This window comes from Drosophila takahashii, unplaced genomic scaffold, assembly GCF_030179915.1.
Source record: "Drosophila takahashii strain IR98-3 E-12201 unplaced genomic scaffold, DtakHiC1v2 scaffold_137, whole genome shotgun sequence".
NCBI classification, from domain to species: Eukaryota; Metazoa; Arthropoda; class Insecta; order Diptera; family Drosophilidae; genus Drosophila; species Drosophila takahashii.
This window is the reverse complement of record NW_027221655.1, coordinates 26,340-50,086: the sequence shown is the minus strand read 5'-3', so window position 1 is coordinate 50,086 and position 23,747 is coordinate 26,340. Positions and strand designations below refer to the sequence as shown.

General features: G+C 37.2%; 5 non-coding genes and 1 pseudogene across 5 annotated transcripts; all 6 read left to right on the top strand.

Annotated features, from left to right (window-relative positions):
* The first annotated feature begins 483 nt into the window (after positions 1-483).
* LOC138914186 (small subunit ribosomal RNA) lies at positions 484-2,478 on the top strand. The gene has a single exon (XR_011420051.1). It is a non-coding gene; the product is annotated as a small subunit ribosomal RNA (ribosomal RNA).
* A 623-nt stretch (positions 2,479-3,101) lies between these two features.
* Positions 3,102-3,280, top strand: LOC138914193 (5.8S ribosomal RNA). Its single transcript, XR_011420057.1, has one exon. It is a non-coding gene; the product is annotated as a 5.8S ribosomal RNA (ribosomal RNA).
* Positions 3,281-3,678: 398 nt separating this feature from the next.
* LOC138914189 (large subunit ribosomal RNA) lies at positions 3,679-7,635 on the top strand. The gene has a single exon (XR_011420053.1). It is a non-coding gene; the product is annotated as a large subunit ribosomal RNA (ribosomal RNA).
* A 5,884-nt stretch (positions 7,636-13,519) lies between these two features.
* On the top strand, positions 13,520-15,514 carry LOC138914185 (small subunit ribosomal RNA). The gene has a single exon (XR_011420050.1). It is a non-coding gene; the product is annotated as a small subunit ribosomal RNA (ribosomal RNA).
* A 623-nt stretch (positions 15,515-16,137) lies between these two features.
* LOC138914192 (5.8S ribosomal RNA) lies at positions 16,138-16,316 on the top strand. The gene has a single exon (XR_011420055.1). It is a non-coding gene; the product is annotated as a 5.8S ribosomal RNA (ribosomal RNA).
* Positions 16,317-16,714: 398 nt separating this feature from the next.
* On the top strand, positions 16,715-19,482 carry LOC138914190 (large subunit ribosomal RNA; annotated as a pseudogene).
* Positions 19,483-23,747: the final 4,265 nt, after the last annotated feature.

Here is a 23,747-nt window from a genome sequence, read left to right as displayed (position 1 = left end):
TATTACCAGAGAGTTATATGGAAAAGATAAATTTTAAATTTATCATCAAAATGCAAATGATTTAACTCAATATTTATATTGGTTAAACAAAAATTGTACATGTGTGGATACAATAATTATGTATGTTGAACAAAAATGATATTTTAGAATGAAATATGTATATATAATATAATAAAAACTTATAGAAAGAACAATATATATTGAAAATTGTGTTATAAAAAAGTTGTACTTTTTCTTTAACATCAATTATAAACTTGTTATATTAGTGGCGAAACAAGTAAAAATTAAAGAACGTATACGAATGCCATATAAAAATGGCCGTATTCGAATTAAAATAGAATTATTTCACAAAGCAAAAAAAAAATATTGAATTAAAATCAATATTTAAGAAAAACCGAACATATAAAATGGAAATAAAATCTATTATATTTATATTACTAATTTCTATTCAAAAAATATGAATGAAATATGAACGAAAACATTATTCTGGTTGATCCTGCCAGTAGTTATATGCTTGTCTCAAAGATTAAGCCATGCATGTCTAAGTACACACGAATTAAAAGTGAAACCGCAAAAGGCTCATTATATCAGTTATGGTTCCTTAGATCGTTAACAGTTACTTGGATAACTGTGGTAATTCTAGAGCTAATACATGCAATTAAAACATGAACCTTATGGGACATGTGCTTTTATTAGGCTAAAACCAAGCGATCGCAAGATCGTTATATTGGTTGAACTCTAGATAACATGCAGATCGTATGGTCTTGTACCGACGACAGATCTTTCAAATGTCTGCCCTATCAACTTTTGATGGTAGTATCTAGGACTACCATGGTTGCAACGGGTAACGGGGAATCAGGGTTCGATTCCGGAGAGGGAGCCTGAGAAACGGCTACCACATCTAAGGAAGGCAGCAGGCGCGTAAATTACCCACTCCCAGCTCGGGGAGGTAGTGACGAAAAATAACAATACAGGACTCATATCCGAGGCCCTGTAATTGGAATGAGTACACTTTAAATCCTTTAACAAGGACCAATTGGAGGGCAAGTCTGGTGCCAGCAGCCGCGGTAATTCCAGCTCCAATAGCGTATATTAAAGTTGTTGCGGTTAAAACGTTCGTAGTTGAACTTGTGCTTCATACGGGTAGTACAACTTACAATTGTGGTTAGTACTATACCTTTATGTATGTAAGCGTATTACCGGTGGAGTTCTTATATGTGTTTAAATACTTGTATTTTTTCATATGTTCCTCCTATTTAAAAACCTGCATTAGTGCTCTTAAACGAGTGTTATTGTGGGCCGGTACAATTACTTTGAACAAATTAGAGTGCTTAAAGCAGGCTTCAAATGCCTGAATATTCTGTGCATGGGATAATGAAATAAGACCTCTGTTCTGCTTTCATTGGTTTTCAGATCAAGAGGTAATGATTAATAGAAGCAGTTTGGGGGCATTAGTATTACGACGCGAGAGGTGAAATTCTTGGACCGTCGTAAGACTAACTTAAGCGAAAGCATTTGCCAAAGATGTTTTCATTAATCAAGAACGAAAGTTAGAGGTTCGAAGGCGATCAGATACCGCCCTAGTTCTAACCATAAACGATGCCAGCTAGCAATTGGGTGTAGCTACTTTTATGGCTCTCTCAGTCGCTTCCCGGGAAACCAAAGCTTTTGGGCTCCGGGGGAAGTATGGTTGCAAAGCTGAAACTTAAAGGAATTGACGGAAGGGCACCACCAGGAGTGGAGCCTGCGGCTTAATTTGACTCAACACGGGAAAACTTACCAGGTCCGAACATAAGTGTGTAAGACAGATTGATAGCTCTTTCTCGAATCTATGGGTGGTGGTGCATGGCCGTTCTTAGTTCGTGGAGTGATTTGTCTGGTTAATTCCGATAACGAACGAGACTCAAATATATTAAATAGATATCTTCAGGATTATGGTGTTGAAGCTTATATAGCCTTCATTCATGGTGGCAGTAAAATGTTTATTGTGTTTGAATGTGTTTATATAAGTGGAGCCGTACCTGTTGGTTTGTCCCATTATAAGGACACTAGCTTCTTAAATGGACAAATTGCGTCTAGCAATAATGAGATTGAGCAATAACAGGTCTGTGATGCCCTTAGATGTCCTGGGCTGCACGCGCGCTACAATGAAAGTATCAACGTGTATTTCCTAGACCGAGAGGTCCGGGTAAACCGCTGAACCACTTTCATGCTTGGGATTGTGAACTGAAACTGTTCACATGAACTTGGAATTCCCAGTAAGTGTGAGTCATTAACTCGCATTGATTACGTCCCTGCCCTTTGTACACACCGCCCGTCGCTACTACCGATTGAATTATTTAGTGAGGTCTCCGGACGTGATCACTGTGACGCCTTGTGTGTTACGGTTGTTTCGCAAAAGTTGACCGAACTTGATTATTTAGAGGAAGTAAAAGTCGTAACAAGGTTTCCGTAGGTGAACCTGCGGAAGGATCATTATTGTATAATATCCTTACCGTTAATAAAAAAATTTGTTAATACAAATTTAATACAAATTACCAATATATATATATATATACATAATAATTATAATAATAATTATACCAAAAATATGATCTTAAAAGTAAAAGATCAAATAAATTTCGAACAAGCAAATCGAAATATTGTAATAATATAATATTATTACAAATAAATTAAATAGAAACAAACATAAAATTCGAACAAGCAAATCGAATTATTAATATAATAAAATATATTTTATATATTTATTATAAACTTTTGTGTGTATATGGACCATAATATACACGCGTTGCGAGATGTATTGGCCAACTAATTTGATGATGATCATACATTGGATAATGCAACAACCTAAAATATACAATGTTGTACCTGGTTTCAGGTTAATGTTTTATATAAAATTATCAATATATATTAACAAACAAATGCCATTACAAATAATACTTTGATATATATTGTTTATATAAAACTAAGACATTTCGCAGCATTTATTTTAGGTATATAAATACATTTATTGAAGGAATTGATATATGCCAGTAAAATGGTGTATTTTTAATTTCTTTCAATAAAAACATATTTGACCAAATTTAAAACCAATATTATAAAACTCTAAGCGGTGGATCACTCGGCTCATGGGTCGATGAAGAACGCAGCAAACTGTGCGTCATCGTGTGAACTGCAGGACACATGAACATCGACATTTTGAACGCATATCGCAGTCCATGCTGTTATGTACTTTAATTAATTTTATAGTGCTGCTTGGACTACATATGGTTGAGGGTTGTAAGACTATGCTAATTAAGTTGTTTATACAAATTTTATAATAAAATTTTATAAGCATATGGTATATTATTGGATAAAAATAATTTAATTATTTTATTCATAATATTAACCAATATATGAAAAACATTATCTCACAATAGTAATTAAACTTTGAGAAAAACGAAGAGGAATATTTTCTTTTTCAATCAAATAATACTGAGAAATGTCTAGCATAAAATATTATCTAGAATTGTCTCTTATTAATGATTTGAAATATGAAAAACGTTGACAATATTATTATTCTTCGTTAATTCGTTACAAATAAATGCCATTAATATATATATACGTCAGCTTTAAACGAATTTAATAAAATGTTTTATCATTATATATAAAGAATTAATTGCAAATAAAAGTTATATACAACCTCAACTCATATGGGACTACCCCCTGAATTTAAGCATATTAATTAGGGGAGGAAAAGAAACTAACAAGGATTTTCTTAGTAGCGGCGAGCGAAAAGAAATCAGTTCAGCACTAAGTCACTTTGTCTATATGGCAAATGTGAGATGCAGTGTATGGAGCGTCAATATTCTAGTATGAGAAATTAACGATTTAAGTCCTTCTTAAATGAGGCCATTTACCCATAGAGGGTGCCAGGCCCGTATAACGTTAATGATTACTAGATGATGTTTCCAAAGAGTCGTGTTGCTTGATAGTGCAGCACTAAGTGGGTGGTAAACTCCATCTAAAACTAAATATAACCATGAGACCGATAGTAAACAAGTACCGTGAGGGAAAGTTGAAAAGAACTCTGAATAGAGAGTTAAACAGTACGTGAAACTGCTTAGAGGTTAAGCCCGATGAACCTGAATATCCGTTATGGAAAATTCATCATTAAAATTGTAATATTTAAACAATATTATGATAATAGTGTGCATTTTTTCCATATAAGGACATTGTAATCTATTAGCATACCAAATTTATCATAAAATATAACTTATAGTTTATTCAAATTAAATTGCTTGCATTTTAACACAGAATAAATGTTATTAATTTGATAAAGTGCTGATAGATTTATATGAATACAGTGCGTTAATTTTTCGGAATTATATAATGGCATGATTATCATTGATTTTTGTGTTTATTATATGCACTTGTAGGATTAACAATGCGAAAGATTCAGGATACCTTCGGGACCCGTCTTGAAACACGGACCAAGGAGTCTAACATATGTGCAAGTTATTGGGATATAAACCTAATAGCGTAATTAACTTGACTAATAATGGGATTAGTTTTTTAACTATTTATAGCTAATTAACACAATCCCGGGGCGTTCTATATAGTTATGTATAATGATATTTATATTATTTATGCCTCTAACTGGAACGTACCTTGAGCATATATGCTGTGACCCGAAAGATGGTGAACTATACTTGATCAGGTTGAAGTCAGGGGAAACCCTGATGGAAGACCGAAACAGTTCTGACGTGCAAATCGATTGTCAGAATTGAGTATAGGGGCGAAAGACCAATCGAACCATCTAGTAGCTGGTTCCTTCCGAAGTTTCCCTCAGGATAGCTGGTGCATTTTAATATTATATAAAATAATCTTATCTGGTAAAGCGAATGATTAGAGGCCTTAGGGTCGAAACGATCTTAACCTATTCTCAAACTTTAAATGGGTAAGAACCTTAACTTTCTTGATATGAAGTTTAAGGTTATGATATAATGTGCCCAGTGGGCCACTTTTGGTAAGCAGAACTGGCGCTGTGGGATGAACCAAACGTAATGTTACGGTGCCCAAATTAACAACTCATGCAGATACCATGAAAGGCGTTGGTTGCTTAAAACAGCAGGACGGTGATCATGGAAGTCGAAATCCGCTAAGGAGTGTGTAACAACTCACCTGCCGAAGCAACTAGCCCTTAAAATGGATGGCGCTTAAGTTGTATACCTATACATTACCGCTAAAGTAGATGATTTATATTACTTGTGATATAAATTTTGAAACTTTAGTGAGTAGGAAGGTACAATGGTATGCGTAGAAGTGTTTGGCGTAAGCCTGCATGGAGCTGCCATTGGTACAGATCTTGGTGGTAGTAGCAAATAATCGAATGAGACCTTGGAGGACTGAAGTGGAGAAGGGTTTCGTGTGAACAGTGGTTGATCACGAGTTAGTCGGTCCTAAGTTCAAGGCGAAAGCCGAAAATTTTCAAGTAAAACCAAAAACGCAATATATACAAATCAAGCTAATATAATATACTTGAATAATTTTGAACGAAAGGGAATACGGTTCCAATTCCGTAACCTGTTGAGTATCCGTTTGTTATTAAATATGGGCCTCGTGCTCATCCTGGCAACAGGAACGACCATAAAGAAGCCGTCGAGAGATATCGGAAGAGTTTTCTTTTCTGTTTTATAGCCGTACTACCATGGAAGTCTTTCGCAGAGAGATATGGTAGATGGGCTAGAAGAGCATGACATATACTGTTGTGTCGATATTTTCTCCTCGGACCTTGAAAATTTATGGTGGGGACACGCAAACTTCTCAACAGGCCGTACCAATATCCGCAGCTGGTCTCCAAGGTGAAGAGTCTCTAGTCGATAGAATAATGTAGGTAAGGGAAGTCGGCAAATTAGATCCGTAACTTCGGGATAAGGATTGGCTCTGAAGATTGAGATAGTCGGGCTTGATTGGGAAACAATAACATGGTTTATGTGCTCGTTCTGGGTAAATAGAGTTTCTAGCATTTATGTTAGTTACTTGTTCCCCGGATAGTTAGTTACGTAGCCAATTGTGGAACTTTCTTGCTAAAATTTTTAAGAATACTAATTGGGTCAAACCAATTAGTTCTTATTAATTATAACGATTATCAATTAACAATCAATTCAGAACTGGCACGGACTTGGGGAATCCGACTGTCTAATTAAAACAAAGCATTGTGATGGCCCTAGCGGGTGTTGACACAATGTGATTTCTGCCCAGTGCTCTGAATGTCAAAGTGAAGAAATTCAAGTAAGCGCGGGTCAACGGCGGGAGTAACTATGACTCTCTTAAGGTAGCCAAATGCCTCGTCATCTAATTAGTGACGCGCATGAATGGATTAACGAGATTCCTACTGTCCCTATCTACTATCTAGCGAAACCACAGCCAAGGGAACGGGCTTGGAATAATTAGCGGGGAAAGAAGACCCTTTTGAGCTTGACTCTAATCTGGCAGTGTAAGGAGACATAAGAGGTGTAGAATAAGTGGGAGATATTAGACTTCGGTTTGGTATCGTCAATGAAATACCACTACTCTTATTGTTTCCTTACTTACTTGATTAAATGGAACGTGTATCATTTCCTAGCCATTATACGGATATATTTATTATATCTTATGGTATTGGGTTTTGATGCAAGCTTCTTGATCAAAGTATCACGAGTTTGTTATATAATCGCAAACAAATTCTTTAATAAAACGGTGCATTTATGTATTTTTGATTTGAAAATTTGGTATAACTCCAATTACTCAGGTATGATCCAATTCAAGGACATTGCCAGGTAGGGAGTTTGACTGGGGCGGTACATCTCTCAAATAATAACGGAGGTGTCCCAAGGCCAGCTCAGTGCGGACAGAAACCACACATAGAGCAAAAGGGCAAATGCTGACTTGATCTCGGTGTTCAGTACACACAGGGACAGCAAAAGCTCGGCCTATCGATCCTTTTGGTTTAAAGAGTTTTTAACAAGAGGTGTCAGAAAAGTTACCATAGGGATAACTGGCTTGTGGCGGCCAAGCGTTCATAGCGACGTCGCTTTTTGATCCTTCGATGTCGGCTCTTCCTATCATTGTGAAGCAAAATTCACCAAGCGTTGGATTGTTCACCCATGCAAGGGAACGTGAGCTGGGTTTAGACCGTCGTGAGACAGGTTAGTTTTACCCTACTAATGACAAAACGTTGTTGCGACAGCATTCCTGCGTAGTACGAGAGGAACCGCAGGTACGGACCAATGGCACAATACTTGTTCGAGCGAACAGTGGTATGACGCTACGTCCGTTGGATTATGCCTGAACGCCTCTAAGGTCGTATCCGTGCTGGACTGCAATGATAAATAAGGGGCAATTTGCATTGTATGGCTTCTAAACCATTTAAAGTTTATAATTTACTTTATAAACGACAATGGATGTGATGCCAATGTAATTTGTAACATAGTAAATTGGGAGGATCTTCGATCACCTGATGCCGCGCTAGTTACATATAAAAGCATTATTTAATACAATGACAAAGCCTAGAATCAATTGTAAACGACTTTTGTAACAGGCAAGGTGTTGTAAGTGGTTGAGCAGCTGCCATACTGCGATCCACTGAAGCTTATCCTTTGCTTGATGATTCGATAATAAACATAAATTTAATTGTGTTTATTTTGTTTGGCTTTTTTAAGTCAGAATATATATATATATATAAATATATATATATAAAATAATAATTATATTTAAATAAATTTTATTTAAATATATTTAACAATGGTAGCCATATGTATCGTCATCCTATTAGTGACGCGTATAAAAATATTCTAAGTCCGAACATGCAAATAAGAGACATATGCAAGTATATGTACTTCTTAAGGTAGCCAACTGAATCGTCATCCTATTAGTGACGTGTATACAAATATTCTAAGTCCGAACATACAAGTAAGAGACATATGCAAGTATATGTACCTCTTAAGGTAGCCAACTGAATCGTCATCCTATTAGTGACGTGTATAAAAATATTCTAAGTCCGAACATGCAAATAAGAGACATATGCAAGTATATGTACCTCTTAAGGTAGCCAACTGAATCGTCATCCTATTAGTGACGCGTATAAAAATATTCTAAGTCCGAACATGCAAATAAGAGACATATGCAAGTATATGTACCTCTTAAGGTAGCCAACTGAATCGTCATCCTATTAGTGACGTGTATAAAAATATTCTAAGTCCGAACATACAAGTAAGAGACATATGCAAGTATATGTACCTCTTAAGGTAGCCAACTGAATCGTCATCCTATTAGTGACGTGTATAAAAATATTCTAAGTCCGAACATGCAAGTAAGAGACATATGCAAGTCAATGTTCCTCTTAAAATAGATGATTGAATCGTCATCCTATTAGTGACGTGTATAAAAATATTCCAAGTCCAAACATGAGTTATATGGATATGAAAATAATATTAAGTTCTAGTATGGATATGAAAAAAATGAGTTATATGGATATGGGAAAAATAACAAGTTCTAGTATGGATATGAAAAAAATGAGTTATGTGGATATGGGAAAAATAATAATTTCTAGTATGGATATGAAAAAAAAATGAGTTATATGGATATGGAAAAGAATACAGAGTTCTAGTATGGATATGGAAAAATGAGTTATATGAATATGGGAAAAATGATAAGTTCTAGTATGGATATGAAAAAATATTGAGTTATATGGATATTAAAGAAATAATAAGTTCTAGTATGGATATGGAATAAAATGAGTTATATAGATATGGCAAAAAATTTAATGTTCTAGTATGGATATGAAAAAAATTAGTTATATGAATATGGGAAAATTTATAAGTTCTAGTATGGATATGGGAAAAATAATAAGTTCTAGTATGGATATAAAAAAATATTGAGTTATATGGATATTAAAGAAATAATAAGTTCTAGTATGGATATGGAAAAAAATTAGTTATATTGATATGCTAAATAATGAGTTATATGCATATGGGAAAAATACTAAGTTGTAGTATGGATATGGGAAGAATACTGAGTTCTAGTATGGATATGGGAAAAATAATCAGTTCTAGTATGGATATGAAAAAATATTGAGTTTTATGGATATTGAAGAGATAATAAGCTCTAGTATGGATATGGAAAAAATTAATTATATTGTAATAGTAAATAATAAGTTATATGGATATAGGAAGAAAATTAGGTTCTAGTATGGATATGAAAAAAATTAGTTCTATGGATATGGGAAAAATAAAAAGTTCTGGTATGGATATGGAAAAATATTAAGTTATATGGATATTTAAGAAATAATAAGTTCTAGTATGGATATGGAATAAAATGAGTTGTAGAGATATGGCAAAAATATAATGTTCTAGTATGGATATGAAAAAAATTAGTTATATGAATATGGGAAAATTTATAAGTTCTAGTATGGATATGGGAAAAAGAATAAGTTCTAGTATGGATATGAAAAAATATTGAGTTATATGAATATTAAAGAAATAATAAGTTCTAGTATGAATATGGAAAAATATTATTTATATTGATATGGTAAATAATGATTTATATGGATATGGGATAAATACTAAATTCTAGTGTGGATATGGATAATTATATAGATATAGAACAAAAAATAAGTTATATGGATATGGTGGCATCAGTACGAAATATGCCCAATTTACATACACCGGAGCCGCAGTACGATAAATACCCAATATTTAGACGTCGTGGCCAAAAACATATATAGGGAGGCAGTGCTCGCCGACCGGCCGTATTGTTCAAAATTTATGTTTATCATATTATTTTGGCAATGCTATATATAAATGATATCTTATACATATAATTCAATTATAGCGATATGGAAATACCATATTATATGTATAAAGAAAAAAAATGTATAATAAAATATACATTGACATACAAATATGGCTAGTTGTATGGATATGCCGTATTCATTATATGGATACGGCATATAGATTATATAAATATGACCAAAAAATATTTTATATTGATATGGCAAATAAAGAAATTACTTGAATATGGAAATAAAAGAAGTTATATTGATATGGAAGAAAATAATGAGTCATATAGATATGTTGGCATCAGTACGAAATATGCCCAATTTACATACACCGGGGCCGCAGTACGAAAAATACCCAATATTTAGACGTCGTGGCCAAAAACATATATAGGGAGGCAGTGCTCGCCGACCGGCCGTATTGTTCAAAATTTATGTTTATCATATTATTTTGGCAATGCTATATATAAATGATATCTTATACATATAATTCAATTATAGCGATATGGAAATACCATATTATATGTATAAAGAAAAAAAATGTATAATAAAATATACATTGACATACAAATATGGCTAGTTGTATGGATATGCCGTATTCATTATATGGATACGGCATATAGATTATATAAATATGACCAAAAAATATTTTATATTGATATGGCAAATAAAGAAATTACTTGAATATGGAAATAAAAGAAGTTATATTGATATGGAAGAAAATAATGAGTCATATAGATATGTTGGCATCAGTACGAAATATGCCCAATTTACATACACCGGGGCCGCAGTACGAAAAATACCCAATATTTAGACGTCGTGGCCAAAAACATATATAGGGAGGCAGTGCTCGCCGACCGGCCGTATTGTTCAAAATTTATGTTTATCATATTATTTTGGCAATGCTATATATAAATGATATCTTATACATATAATTCAATTATAGCGATATGGAAATACCATATTATATGTATAAAGAAAAAAAATGTATAATAAAATATACATTGACATACAAATATGGCTAGTTGTATGGATATGCCGTATTCATTATATGGATACGGCATATAGATTATATAAATATGACCAAAAAATATTTTATATTGATATGGCAAATAAAGAAATTACTTGAATATGGAAATAAAAGAAGTTATATTGATATGGAAGAAAATAATGAGTCATATAGATATGTTGGCATCAGTACGAAATATGCCCAATTTACATACACCGGGGCCGCAGTACGAAAAATACCCAATATTTAGACGTCGTGGCCAAAAACATATATAGGGAGGCAGTGCTCGCCGACCGGCCGTATTGTTCAAAATTTATGTTTATCATATTATTTTGGCAATGCTATATATAAATGATATCTTATACATATAATTCAATTATAGCGATATGGAAATACCATATTATATGTATAAAGAAAAAAAATGTATAATAAAATATACATTGACATACAAATATGGCTAGTTGTATGGATATGCCGTATTCATTATATGGATACGGCATATAGATTATATAAATATGACCAAAAAATATTTTATATTGATATGGCAAATAAAGAAATTACTTGAATATGGAAATAAAAGAAGTTATATTGATATGGAAGAAAATAATGAGTCATATAGATATGTTGGCATCAGTACGAAATATGCCCAATTTACATACACCGGGGCCGCAGTACGAAAAATACCCAATATTTAGACGTCGTGGCCAAAAACATATATAGGGAGGCAGTGCTCGCCGACCGGCCGTATTGTTCAAAATTTATGTTTATCATATTATTTTGGCAATGCTATATATAAATGATATCTTATACATATAATTCAATTATAGCGATATGGAAATACCATATTATATGTATAAAGAAAAAAAATGTATAATAAAATATACATTGACATACAAATATGGCTAGTTGTATGGATATGCCGTATTCATTATATGGATACGGCATATAGATTATATAAATATGACCAAAAAATATTTTATATTGATATGGCAAATAAAGAAATTACTTGAATATGGAAATAAAAGAAGTTATATTGATATGGAAGAAAATAATGAGTCATATAGATATGTTGGCATCAGTACGAAATATGCCCAATTTACATACACCGGGGCCGCAGTACGAAAAATACCCAATATTTAGACGTCGTGGCCAAAAACATATATAGGGAGGCAGTGCTCGCCGACCGGCCGTATTGTTCAAAATTTATGTTTATCATATTATTTTGGCAATGCTATATATAAATGATATCTTATACATATAATTCAATTATAGCGATATGGAAATACCATATTATATGTATAAAGAAAAAAAATGTATAATAAAATATACATTGACATACAAATATGGCTAGTTGTATGGATATGCCGTATTCATTATATGGATACGGCATATAGATTATATGGATATGACCAAAAAATAATTCATAAAGAAATTATATGAATATGGCAGAAATAATTGGTTATATTAATATGATCAAATAATACTTTATATAAAAAAGTGAATATCTTTGGTTGGGTGGCAAAGAGAATTAAATATGCCCGATATATAGACGTCGTGGCCAAAAACTACTATAGGGTGAAGTGCTTGTCTGTTGGTCTATATATATACATATAATATTTTATGCGTACACATTATTATTATAGATAGTTAATATCTATCGTATGGGTGGCAAACGGAATTAAATAATTTCGATATTTAGACGTCGTGGCCAAAAACTACTATAGGATGGTCAGTGGTTGTCCACCAATTAATTATTGAACAAACCATATGAATATCATATGCTGTTGTCAATATAATGTATATCAATAATAATAAAAAATAAGGATGGTACAGTAAGTAGTCCATCTACTATTGAACAAAATATATTATAATATATACTTTTGTTATCAATAGAACAACATATATTAAAATCAAAATATTATCCGTATAAATTTGTTTCTTAAATGAAATTAAGACTTGGCTACGCGGTTAATATTATAAACCCATGATAATAAGGTGAAACAGAGGTCAAGTTTCTATTATATATAGAATAACAAATTGTTTCCGACTTTTATCGTTAATCTTTGGTGGCAGGTATATATGATAATTTATATTAAATTATTATATCCCCTGTCGTTTGGGCACAGAGTATCGCTTGCCGGTACAATGTGTTTACAAAAAGCATTATAATAAAATATAATTGCAATATTAGTGATCAAAATAATTTCATATGCGCTCGGTTTTATATCATATATTACCAGAGAGTTATATGGAAAAGATAAATTTTAAATTTATCATCAAAATGCAAATGATTTAACTCAATATTTATATTGGTTAAACAAAAATTGTACATGTGTGGATACAATAATTATGTATGTTGAACAAAAATGATATTTTAGAATGAAATATGTATATATAATATAATAAAAACTTATAGAAAGAACAATATATATTGAAAATTGTGTTATAAAAAAGTTGTACTTTTTCTTTAACATCAATTATAAACTTGTTATATTAGTGGCGAAACAAGTAAAAATTAAAGAACGTATACGAATGCCATATAAAAATGGCCGTATTCGAATTAAAATAGAATTATTTCACAAAGCAAAAAAAAAATATTGAATTAAAATCAATATTTAAGAAAAACCGAACATATAAAATGGAAATAAAATCTATTATATTTATATTACTAATTTCTATTCAAAAAATATGAATGAAATATGAACGAAAACATTATTCTGGTTGATCCTGCCAGTAGTTATATGCTTGTCTCAAAGATTAAGCCATGCATGTCTAAGTACACACGAATTAAAAGTGAAACCGCAAAAGGCTCATTATATCAGTTATGGTTCCTTAGATCGTTAACAGTTACTTGGATAACTGTGGTAATTCTAGAGCTAATACATGCAATTAAAACATGAACCTTATGGGACATGTGCTTTTATTAGGCTAAAACCAAGCGATCGCAAGATCGTTATATTGGTTGAACTCTAGATAACATGCAGATCGTATGGTCTTGTACCGACGACAGATCTTTCAAATGTCTGCCCTATCAACTTTTGATGGTAGTATCTAGGACTACCATGGTTGCAACGGGTAACGGGGAATCAGGGTTCGATTCCGGAGAGGGAGCCTGAGAAACGGCTACCACATCTAAGGAAGGCAGCAGGCGCGTAAATTACCCACTCCCAGCTCGGGGAGGTAGTGACGAAAAATAACAATACAGGACTCATATCCGAGGCCCTGTAATTGGAATGAGTACACTTTAAATCCTTTAACAAGGACCAATTGGAGGGCAAGTCTGGTGCCAGCAGCCGCGGTAATTCCAGCTCCAATAGCGTATATTAAAGTTGTTGCGGTTAAAACGTTCGTAGTTGAACTTGTGCTTCATACGGGTAGTACAACTTACAATTGTGGTTAGTACTATACCTTTATGTATGTAAGCGTATTACCGGTGGAGTTCTTATATGTGTTTAAATACTTGTATTTTTTCATATGTTCCTCCTATTTAAAAACCTGCATTAGTGCTCTTAAACGAGTGTTATTGTGGGCCGGTACAATTACTTTGAACAAATTAGAGTGCTTAAAGCAGGCTTCAAATGCCTGAATATTCTGTGCATGGGATAATGAAATAAGACCTCTGTTCTGCTTTCATTGGTTTTCAGATCAAGAGGTAATGATTAATAGAAGCAGTTTGGGGGCATTAGTATTACGACGCGAGAGGTGAAATTCTTGGACCGTCGTAAGACTAACTTAAGCGAAAGCATTTGCCAAAGATGTTTTCATTAATCAAGAACGAAAGTTAGAGGTTCGAAGGCGATCAGATACCGCCCTAGTTCTAACCATAAACGATGCCAGCTAGCAATTGGGTGTAGCTACTTTTATGGCTCTCTCAGTCGCTTCCCGGGAAACCAAAGCTTTTGGGCTCCGGGGGAAGTATGGTTGCAAAGCTGAAACTTAAAGGAATTGACGGAAGGGCACCACCAGGAGTGGAGCCTGCGGCTTAATTTGACTCAACACGGGAAAACTTACCAGGTCCGAACATAAGTGTGTAAGACAGATTGATAGCTCTTTCTCGAATCTATGGGTGGTGGTGCATGGCCGTTCTTAGTTCGTGGAGTGATTTGTCTGGTTAATTCCGATAACGAACGAGACTCAAATATATTAAATAGATATCTTCAGGATTATGGTGTTGAAGCTTATATAGCCTTCATTCATGGTGGCAGTAAAATGTTTATTGTGTTTGAATGTGTTTATATAAGTGGAGCCGTACCTGTTGGTTTGTCCCATTATAAGGACACTAGCTTCTTAAATGGACAAATTGCGTCTAGCAATAATGAGATTGAGCAATAACAGGTCTGTGATGCCCTTAGATGTCCTGGGCTGCACGCGCGCTACAATGAAAGTATCAACGTGTATTTCCTAGACCGAGAGGTCCGGGTAAACCGCTGAACCACTTTCATGCTTGGGATTGTGAACTGAAACTGTTCACATGAACTTGGAATTCCCAGTAAGTGTGAGTCATTAACTCGCATTGATTACGTCCCTGCCCTTTGTACACACCGCCCGTCGCTACTACCGATTGAATTATTTAGTGAGGTCTCCGGACGTGATCACTGTGACGCCTTGTGTGTTACGGTTGTTTCGCAAAAGTTGACCGAACTTGATTATTTAGAGGAAGTAAAAGTCGTAACAAGGTTTCCGTAGGTGAACCTGCGGAAGGATCATTATTGTATAATATCCTTACCGTTAATAAAAAAATTTGTTAATACAAATTTAATACAAATTACCAATATATATATATATATACATAATAATTATAATAATAATTATACCAAAAATATGATCTTAAAAGTAAAAGATCAAATAAATTTCGAACAAGCAAATCGAAATATTGTAATAATATAATATTATTACAAATAAATTAAATAGAAACAAACATAAAATTCGAACAAGCAAATCGAATTATTAATATAATAAAATATATTTTATATATTTATTATAAACTTTTGTGTGTATATGGACCATAATATACACGCGTTGCGAGATGTATTGGCCAACTAATTTGATGATGATCATACATTGGATAATGCAACAACCTAAAATATACAATGTTGTACCTGGTTTCAGGTTAATGTTTTATATAAAATTATCAATATATATTAACAAACAAATGCCATTACAAATAATACTTTGATATATATTGTTTATATAAAACTAAGACATTTCGCAGCATTTATTTTAGGTATATAAATACATTTATTGAAGGAATTGATATATGCCAGTAAAATGGTGTATTTTTAATTTCTTTCAATAAAAACATATTTGACCAAATTTAAAACCAATATTATAAAACTCTAAGCGGTGGATCACTCGGCTCATGGGTCGATGAAGAACGCAGCAAACTGTGCGTCATCGTGTGAACTGCAGGACACATGAACATCGACATTTTGAACGCATATCGCAGTCCATGCTGTTATGTACTTTAATTAATTTTATAGTGCTGCTTGGACTACATATGGTTGAGGGTTGTAAGACTATGCTAATTAAGTTGTTTATACAAATTTTATAATAAAATTTTATAAGCATATGGTATATTATTGGATAAAAATAATTTAATTATTTTATTCATAATATTAACAAATATATGAAAAACATTATCTCACAATAGTAATTAAACTTTGAGAAAAACGAAGAGGAATATTTTCTTTTTCAATCAAATAATACTGAGAAATGTCTAGCATAAAATATTATCTAGAATTGTCTCTTATTAATGATTTGAAATATGAAAAACGTTGACAATATTATTATTCTTCGTTAATTCGTTACAAATAAATGCCATTAATATATATATACGTCAGCTTTAAACGAATTTAATAAAATGTTTTATCATTATATATAAAGAATTAATTGCAAATAAAAGTTATATACAACCTCAACTCATATGGGACTACCCCCTGAATTTAAGCATATTAATTAGGGGAGGAAAAGAAACTAACAAGGATTTTCTTAGTAGCGGCGAGCGAAAAGAAATCAGTTCAGCACTAAGTCACTTTGTCTATATGGCAAATGTGAGATGCAGTGTATGGAGCGTCAATATTCTAGTATGAGAAATTAACGATTTAAGTCCTTCTTAAATGAGGCCATTTACCCATAGAGGGTGCCAGGCCCGTATAACGTTAATGATTACTAGATGATGTTTCCAAAGAGTCGTGTTGCTTGATAGTGCAGCACTAAGTGGGTGGTAAACTCCATCTAAAACTAAATATAACCATGAGACCGATAGTAAACAAGTACCGTGAGGGAAAGTTGAAAAGAACTCTGAATAGAGAGTTAAACAGTACGTGAAACTGCTTAGAGGTTAAGCCCGATGAACCTGAATATCCGTTATGGAAAATTCATCATTAAAATTGTAATATTTAAACAATATTATGATAATAGTGTGCATTTTTTCCATATAAGGACATTGTAATCTATTAGCATACCAAATTTATCATAAAATATAACTTATAGTTTATTCAAATTAAATTGCTTGCATTTTAACACAGAATAAATGTTATTAATTTGATAAAGTGCTGATAGATTTATATGAATACAGTGCGTTAATTTTTCGGAATTATATAATGGCATGATTATCATTGATTTTTGTGTTTATTATATGCACTTGTAGGATTAACAATGCGAAAGATTCAGGATACCTTCGGGACCCGTCTTGAAACACGGACCAAGGAGTCTAACATATGTGCAAGTTATTGGGATATAAACCTAATAGCGTAATTAACTTGACTAATAATGGGATTAGTTTTTTAACTATTTATAGCTAATTAACACAATCCCGGGGCGTTCTATATAGTTATGTATAATGATATTTATATTATTTATGCCTCTAACTGGAACGTACCTTGAGCATATATGCTGTGACCCGAAAGATGGTGAACTATACTTGATCAGGTTGAAGTCAGGGGAAACCCTGATGGAAGACCGAAACAGTTCTGACGTGCAAATCGATTGTCAGAATTGAGTATAGGGGCGAAAGACCAATCGAACCATCTAGTAGCTGGTTCCTTCCGAAGTTTCCCTCAGGATAGCTGGTGCATTTTAATATTATATAAAATAATCTTATCTGGTAAAGCGAATGATTAGAGGCCTTAGGGTCGAAACGATCTTAACCTATTCTCAAACTTTAAATGGGTAAGAACCTTAACTTTCTTGATATGAAGTTTAAGGTTATGATATAATGTGCCCAGTGGGCCACTTTTGGTAAGCAGAACTGGCGCTGTGGGATGAACCAAACGTAATGTTACGGTGCCCAAATTAACAACTCATGCAGATACCATGAAAGGCGTTGGTTGCTTAAAACAGCAGGACGGTGATCATGGAAGTCGAAATCCGCTAAGGAGTGTGTAACAACTCACCTGCCGAAGCAACTAGCCCTTAAAATGGATGGCGCTTAAGTTGTATACCTATACATTACCGCTAAAGTAGATGATTTATATTACTTGTGATATAAATTTTGAAACTTTAGTGAGTAGGAAGGTACAATGGTATGCGTAGAAGTGTTTGGCGTAAGCCTGCATGGAGCTGCCATTGGTACAGATCTTGGTGGTAGTAGCAAATAATCGAATGAGACCTTGGAGGACTGAAGTGGAGAAGGGTTTCGTGTGAACAGTGGTTGATCACGAGTTAGTCGGTCCTAAGTTCAAGGCGAAAGCCGAAAATTTTCAAGTAAAACCAAAAACGCAATATATACAAATCAAGCTAATATAATATACTTGAATAATTTTGAACGAAAGGGAATACGGTTCCAATTCCGTAACCTGTTGAGTATCCGTTTGTTATTAAATATGGGCCTCGTGCTCATCCTGGCAACAGGAACGACCATAAAGAAGCCGTCGAGAGATATCGGAAGAGTTTTCTTTTCTGTTTTATAGCCGTACTACCATGGAAGTCTTTCGCAGAGAGATATGGTAGATGGGCTAGAAGAGCATGACATATACTGTTGTGTCGATATTTTCTCCTCGGACCTTGAAAATTTATGGTGGGGACACGCAAACTTCTCAACAGGCCGTACCAATATCCGCAGCTGGTCTCCAAGGTGAAGAGTCTCTAGTCGATAGAATAATGTAGGTAAGGGAAGTCGGCAAATTAGATCCGTAACTTCGGGATAAGGATTGGCTCTGAAGATTGAGATAGTCGGGCTTGATTGGGAAACAATAACATGGTTTATGTGCTCGTTCTGGGTAAATAGAGTTTCTAGCGTTTATGTTAGTTACTTGTTCCCCGGATAGTTAGTTACGTAGCCAATTGTGGAACTTTCTTGCTAAAATTTTTAAGAATACTAATTGGGTCAAACCAATTAGTTCTTATTAATTATAACGATTATCAATTAACAATCAATTCAGAACTGGCACGGACTTGGGGAATCCGACTGTCTAATTAAAACAAAGCATTGTGATGGCCCTAGCGGGTGTTGACACAATGTGATTTCTGCCCAGTGCTCTGAATGTCAAAGTGAAGAAATTCAAGTAAGCGCGGGTCAACGGCGGGAGTAACTATGACTCTCTTAAGGTAGCCAAATGCCTCGTCATCTAATTAGTGACGCGCATGAATGGATTAACGAGATTCCTACTGTCCCTATCTACTCACAGTCGATTTTGGATTGCTCGAGTGAGCAGACGTGTGTTTTCGTGCGCTCCGTTAGTTAATTCAAAAACAACAGTCCCCGGTTAGCTACATAGCTGAAACTAGCACCAAAATTCGTGTTTATTGCCTGTGAAAACGTTTTCGGTTTTTTCTGCATGAAAAACTGTGCGGTTGAGTGATATTTCGCGTTTTTCATTTTGTGAATTTTGTTTTCATATTTGCCTCATTTAGGCATATTTTATTTGACAGTTGTCTGAAAGGTAATTGTGACTTTGCTATTTGTCATATATTTGGTACGGAAATTGGACAAAGGTGTGTGACTTTGATAAGTGGTTCGAGCATTGGAATTTCAGCAAATCAGCTGATTGGGATACCAGATCAGCAAAATAGAGTCGGGGTTCCATCCAATATGGATGTTAGCGAGTCTGGGAGTGAACATGGGAGCAGCCGCAGTTCAGCCCGTGGAAGGACCGTGCGCGCTAGGGGAAAACGCAGTATGGGGCCGCCGAGAGATGCATCACGGGCAAAGGTTCCAGCTATTGGTGGGACAAAGGACACGCCAGTGTCTTTAGATGAAGAAAATGAGCCATTATGGATGGAGATGCCGAGTGCTGCTGCGATTGCCGCAAGTTCAGCTGACCCTGTGAATGCTGCTCTGAACGCCGCTGAAAACGCCGCTGCGACTATTGACGCCCCAGATACTGCACCCATTGTTACTCCAGATATTCCGGTAGTCTCCATCATGGAGAAGGTAAAGATGGGAAGCGGTGCCATAGCACGAGAATTGGCGGACATCCGGACCTCGTTCGCGAAAGTATTGGTTGCCTCGACGACCAGCTCAAAACTGGCTGGAAAAATCCAGAATAATTTCAACAGGTATGAGGAGATTATCAGTGCTATGATGATTCACATTGGAGTCCTCGAGGATCGTGCAAGCAGACAACCAACGCCAACACCGGTCGTCTCGGCTGCCTCCTATGCAACTACTGCTGCAAGAGGCGCGCATCTTGTTGGCCAACCTGCTCCCCCCGTAGCCGCACCACGGAGCGTGAACATTCGCGAAACGTGGTCAGCGGTCGTTGCCGGCGACGATCCCACCCTCTCGGGAAGGCAGATTGCGGACAAAATCCGCAAGGAGGTTGCGCCCGCCCTGGGCGTTAGGGTTCATGAGGTGCGTGAGCTGAAGAGAGGCGGTGCTATTATTCGCACGCCATCTCGAGCAGAAATGACCAAAGTGGTCGCATCTGCAAAGTTCGCTGAGGTGGGCCTTAAGGTGTCGAGGAATCCGATTATAAAACCTCGGGTGATTGTGCAAGACGTTGACACCACCATAGGACACGAGGAATTTATGCTGGAACTCAAAGAGAAAAACTTTGAGGATTGGTCGATGAAGCAGTTTCAGAAAGCGGTGGTTTTGACCACAAAGCCCTGGTCTATTGCCAACGGTGCCACAATTAACGTGACACTGGAAGTAGACGACCAGGCGCTGAGCCTTCTAGATGGTGGCAGAGTTTACATCAAGTGGTTCTCTTATCGCTGTCGGCGGCAAGTGCGCACCTACGCGTGTCATAATTGCCTGGGATTCGACCACAAGATTGACAACTGCAGGTATACGAAGCAGGTCTGCCGTCAGTGCGGACAGGACGGCCACAAAGCGGTACAATGTTGTAACCCGGTGGATTGCCGTAACTGCCGGCATAAAGGGCTTCCCTCAGGACATTATATGCTCTCGGGAGGTTGCCCGATATACGGCGCGGTGATAGCAAGGGTGCAAGCTAGACATTAATATGTTCAGCTTCATCCAAGCAAATTGTGGCAAAGGCCGTTGCGCTTTCATCGAGCTTGCCAAGCAGGTGAGAGATGCTGGCCACCTGTTCGCACTAGTCCAGGAGCCCTACGTGGACACAGCTGGAAGAATGACTGGACTCCCTGGAGGGATGAGGGTCTTCGCAGACAAGAGGAGGAAAGCCGCAATCATAGTGGATGATGCAAATGCCATCTGCATGCCCATCGAGAGCCTGACGACGGAGTACGGAGTGTGCGTGAGTGTCACGGGAAGATACGGCACTATCTTTCTGGCCTCCGCATACTGCCGGCATAGAGCTGCTCTGGAGCCCTACACCGACTACCTGGATTCGGTCCTGCTGCTGGCCAGCACGACACCGACAATCCTTGGAATAGATGCTAACGCCGTGTCCCCCATGTGGTTTAGTAAATCTCCACCCAACTCTGGAGATAGTCATCGTCGCGAACGGGGACAGCACTTGACCGAGTGGATCATTGCAAGCGGTGCCTGTGTGCTCAACACAGCCAGCCAGGTGTTCACGTTCGATAATATTCGCTCCAGTAGTGATATCGACGTGACCTTCGCCAACGACGCAGCGCGAGCATGGGCTATGTTCGAATGGAGAGTCGACTTCTGGGATCTCAGTGACCACAACATTATCACTGTTGAGGTTACTCCAGATCCCAATAGGGCCGTTGAGAGCCTAGCTCCGGTACCGCAATGGAGACTCTCCAATGTAAGTTGGCGAAGATTCGGTGAGGAGCTAAGGAGTGCAGCAAGAGGTCTCGAGGAACTGGAGGAATCGCCGTTGGACGAACGAGTGTCTGCCCTCCGCTCTACCGTACAGGACGTGTGCGACAGAGTGATGGGGCGCAGGATGCCTGCAGAAAGGAGAAAAGTAATATGGTGGAATCCTGAACTGAGTACCAAACGCCAAGAGGTTCGGAGACTGAGGCGGAGGCTGCAGGAAGCTCGTCGGAGTGGTACCGATGATGCTGTGCAACTTGTTGCTGGTCTGAGGCTTGCTTCAGCCCAGTACAAGAAGCTTATCCTGACGACAAAGGAGCAAAACTGGCGGGACTTCGTGGGACGGCACAAAGATGATCCATGGGGGCACGTATACCGAATATGCCGAGGCCGGAAGAAGACAACCGATCTCGGATGTCTTCGGTCGAACGGCGCGCTTATCGTAAATTGGCTCGACTGCGCAAACGTGCTTCTTCGCCACTTCTTTCCAGTTGCGGAGTCGACTGCACGCGTGGACGTACACCCTGGTGCCCCGCCAATTCTCGAATCCTTCGAGGTGGCGACCTGCGTCTCCAGGCTGAAAAGTCGGAGATCTCCGGGTATGGATGGCATCACGGGTGGCATCGTCAAGGAGGTATGGCGTGCCATTCCGGAGCACCTGACGTCGCTGTACTCTCGATGCCTCTCGGAAGGATACTTCCCTGACGAGTGGAAGCACCCGAGAGTGATACCGCTGGTAAAGGGGCCTGATAAGGACAGGAGCGATCCTTCGTCCTATCGTGGCATATGCCTTTTGCCAGTGTTCGGAAAGGTGCTCGAAGGACTCATGGTGAATCGACTCAAGGATGTGCTACCGGATGGCTGCAGATGGCAATTTGGATTTCGGCCTGGACGCTGCGTGGAGGATGCCTGGAGGCATGCCACAACCACAGTTGACAACACCACGTCGCAATACGTCCTTGGAATTTTTGTCGATTTCAAGGGAGCATTCGACAATGTGGAGTGGAGCGCAGTGCTCGATCGGCTTGTCGACGTCGGCTGTCGTGAGATAAGCTTGTGGAAAAGCTACTTCTCCGGCCGAAGGGCAAGCATCATCAGCAGGTATGAAGCAGCCACAGTCACGGTTACACGGGGCTGCCCGCAAGGGTCCATTAGTGGTCCATTCATTTGGAACCTTCTGATGGATGTGCTGCTTCAGCGCCTAGAGCCACATTGTGCTGTGAGCGCGTATGCAGATGACTTGCTACTTTTCGTTGACGGGAATTCCCGTGCTGATCTGGAGCGAAAAGGCGAGCAGTTGATGAGCATCGTGGGAGCCTGGGGATCTGAAGTTGGAGTGAGCGTGTCCACCAGCAAGACGGCAATCATGTTGCTGAAAGGGAAGCTTTCGCAACGAAGGAGACCAACGGTGCGTTTTGCTGGAGCAAGCCTACCGTATGTCGAAAAATACCGGTACCTGGGCATCTTAGTCGGCGAGCGGTTGAGTTTCCTCCCGCATATCTCGGCAATTCGAGATCGGCTGACTGGAGTCGCCGCGGGGCTAGCACGGGTGCTTCGAGTCGATTGGGGACTCAGTTCCCGCGCAAAGAGGACCATATATAGGGGACTCATGATGCCATGTGCACTCTTTGGTGCCTCGGTCTGGTACAAGGCGGTGAGTAGGGGTAAATCCCTAAAACTCCTCACCTCGTGCCAGAGGACCATCCTTTTGGGATGCCTACCGGTATGCCGCACAGTGTCCACCGTGGCACTGCAGGTGCTTGCTGGTGCTCCTCCAATGGATCTTG